At 29.1% G+C, this 3,622-nt stretch overlaps 1 pseudogene; it reads right to left on the bottom strand.

Annotated features, from left to right (window-relative positions):
- Positions 1 to 1,239: 1,239 nt before the first annotated feature.
- Positions 1,240 to 3,622, bottom strand: part of LOC111618963 — a 9,849-nt pseudogene continuing 7,466 nt past the window's right edge.

The following is a 3,622-nucleotide window of genomic DNA, read 5'->3' on the forward strand; positions in this document are numbered from 1 at the left end:
CGTATATCCGATGTGTCGAACTGTCGCCTTTTTATAGCGTCAACATCGGACTCGATGACCAATTAGTGCTTACTGAACCGTAGCACTATGCAAATGTCATGTGGCGTGATTCCCGGCCGACCAATTAGCCATCACCAGCCGTAACGTTATGCAAATCTGTGATTCCCAAGCCATAGTCTTATGCAAATCATGCCGTGTGGCGTAATTGTCTGCTGACCAATCAGTGGCTGTACTTTCAAAAAGCCAACGGCCACTTTCAACCATCTGTCGATGACCGTTACGACTAAAAATAAACTTCGCTAGGTCTTACTTTCAGAGGGAGGTCTTATATTTCGCAATTCAGCAAAATCTGTGCTAGGTCTTATTTTCTGCGGATGTCTTATTTTCGGGGAAACACGGTATCAGTGAATACTGCGAGGACCAAATGAAGAACAAATCATTGAATTTATGTCAAATTCTAGACTATATCGGCGACAGGAAACGTTGTCTTGTAGAACGTGAAGCCGTTTTGGATATATGTGACGTACACACACACACACGAAACATGTGTGCTACAAACTTTTGACTGGCCTATGTTGTATATATATCAAAATTAGATATTCTTGTTTTACATCCTTTTACAATAACAACATTTATGCGAAGCATGATTTTCATGTTATGCTGCAACCAAATCAAAATATGGGAACAGACACGACATTACACCAGATATGAGAATTCAACTTTCTAACTGATATTGTGCCTCATATCAAAAGAATTTGTAATTCAAAGGTACAAAAAAAAAACATCAAAATCATTTAAAAAATGATATTTTACTATATATATATATATATAAGGCACAATATTAGAAAGAAATCATTTAATGGCAATTCCTTATATTTTTGTTTTAAATCAGAATCATTAATTAAATCAATTAAATTTTCAAAATCACTTGTGCTGAACCTTGAGTACTCTCCAATATTTTAAATTAGATGGATAGAGCTGTTGAAGGAAAACAAGTTACACATATTCTTTGAATTTCTGTTCTTATATTTCATATTATATGAAAATAAATCCCTTTTATGATTCCAGACATTTGACATCCTGTATATTCTTATCATTATAAAATAATCTAGATAGCTAATTAACTATAAATTATTCATCACCACCACTTTTTAATAAGGAAATTTCAAATATTTTTATTTCAATTAACAAAATTTACATTAAAAAAAAAAAAAAGAATTTGGAAATTATTTAAATGTTATTTGCATTGAATTATGTTGTGGGATATTATAATTTTAATCAAGTAATTTTTCTTATATCTAAGGAGTTTCAATTTAATCAAAAAATAATATAATTAGCAATAACAAACAAACAAAATTTTTGACTTTACAGGCTTTAGCCAGGAGGCCATCCCATTTGTCGACCTCCAAGAACATGCATATGAAGATGGTAAACAGACTGACATCCTTCTGGACCATCATTAATAACTAGACGAAAACCTTTATTAAGATTTTGCTCCTTTGCCACTTTCTTAGCAACCAACATCATGTGACCTATCAACTGAAATGAAACATTTAACATTGATAAATTCTCTCAAAATAAAAAGACATCTTTAATTACAATTATAATCCATAATTCAAAATATACATCCTTAAATTTGTTTCCATTTTTTTACATACAATTACACTAAAATTTAAAATCAAAATATTTTTATTGTAATATTTTAAATACCTTAATTATTATTTAGAATTGTTTTTACATTCAAAACTCTATATAATTTTTTCTTTATTAACACAATGAATATAGTTAAAATTTATAACATATCTTAATAATTTGCATAATGAAATCATAATCACTTTCTTCAGAGAAAATGTTGTATTGGCATAAAACAGATAAATCTAAAAATTTTCTAACTGCATAAAAACAGAGTTACAGAGCAAGAAACAAGGAAGTATAAATATTTGGCACATAGTAGAATCTCATATTGAGAGATCACAGAACAATGGATTTTTCCCTAGGTCCTGCCAATTCAATGTAATTTCATCTTTTAGTAGATCCCTAACTCAGAATAATGGATTTTTTTTTATAGTTCCAGCTACTGTAAACATTGCATTTTTTTCAGCATTTAATTAATATTCAGGTGTTTCCAGGTACTGAATTTTAAAAAAATATATTGCACATGAAACAAAATATATGCATAATCATCATAGTTCACATTGGAAACTTTGCAGCCATGTACCAGTGCCCTCCTGCAGGCATTGATTAGCAATGAAAAGATATTTTCAGTTGTACTCAATGGGCAGAAAAGTAGCATCAAAACAAACCAAGATGGATGAGATTTTTTAACAAATCATGAAAGTCAAGTGAAGTACTAATGAGCATATGTACTGTACTTTTCCTCTTTTTGTGCTATACAGTTTCTATCAGCTTTGTCTTACACATATATGGCATACTAGACAATCTTGTAACATATGTGTTTCTAAAGAATAGAGATCTCACAAGACTTAATAATTTCAAGCACATGTATTTCTTATATGTAAGGAATAAAAAAAAAAAAACAGAATTTTTTGAACAGATATTTTCCTGGCTGTAAGGGAAATCCATTATTCATAACGTAACAAATTTTCAGAACAACAGATGATTTTCAGCAGCCTGAGCAATCCATCAAAATAAGATTCTACTGTAAATATCAATAAAAAATGTTTAAAGAAGTGTTAGTCTTTAGCACTACTGACTGATATGCACATATAATACCATATTTTGAAGTTTTATAATTATAAATGTTTTCTGATCTCCTATATACCATAAAACACTATCATAAACATATCCATCAATAAATCATTCTTCTCTTCTTTGCTTATTCTTTAATTTCTTAATGAATTTGACTTATACAAAAATGTAATTCAATTTGCAATTTTCTGCTGTTAAGACAAGCTTACATTATATAACATTAATATTCTTAAATTTAATTGTTTCATTATTTATGAAACAATTGTTTAAGACTGTTAATGTTATATGCAAATTTATGACCAATAGTCAATTATTTATACTAGAAAGTCTATCATACTGAAATAAAATCAGTTATAAAATGATCCAGGATAATTGATCCTTGACCAATGATTAATCTTTCCTATTGATCTTTATGCCATCTTTACTTACAGTATTTTTCTTCTAAATGCAAGAAATGTATTCATTCCATATGCTCATTCTAAAGCTCTCTATAAGATATTATAGATGGAGCATTCATATACCTAACAAGATTCAATCTATTGCTATATAACTTGAGCATTATTTTGTTACTAAATGTTGCCTTCTATTATAGTTATCAATGTTTTAATGAAAAATCTGATATCATCACCTAATTAAAAGCCTATTTTAAAATTTTTACAGCAGAATTTTTAGACATTACAAATATACAGTAGAGCCTCGATTATCTGACTCAATTGGGGACTGGGGTTGGTCGGATAATTGAAAAGTCGGATAACCGAAAAGTATGAAAAAATCCATTATTAGTGTAGTATATTATTATATCCCATGTAATTAGTATATTAGTATATCGCTATTAACCTACTTCGCGTTGAATTTTCATCGATGTTAAGCCTAACAAAAATTTTTTAAAATAATAATCGTCGCTATTGTATCG

Source organism: Centruroides sculpturatus, unplaced genomic scaffold, assembly GCF_000671375.1.
Source record: "Centruroides sculpturatus isolate CEXI.00-Female unplaced genomic scaffold, Cexi_2.0 scaffold66, whole genome shotgun sequence".
NCBI classification, from domain to species: domain Eukaryota; kingdom Metazoa; phylum Arthropoda; class Arachnida; order Scorpiones; family Buthidae; genus Centruroides; species Centruroides sculpturatus.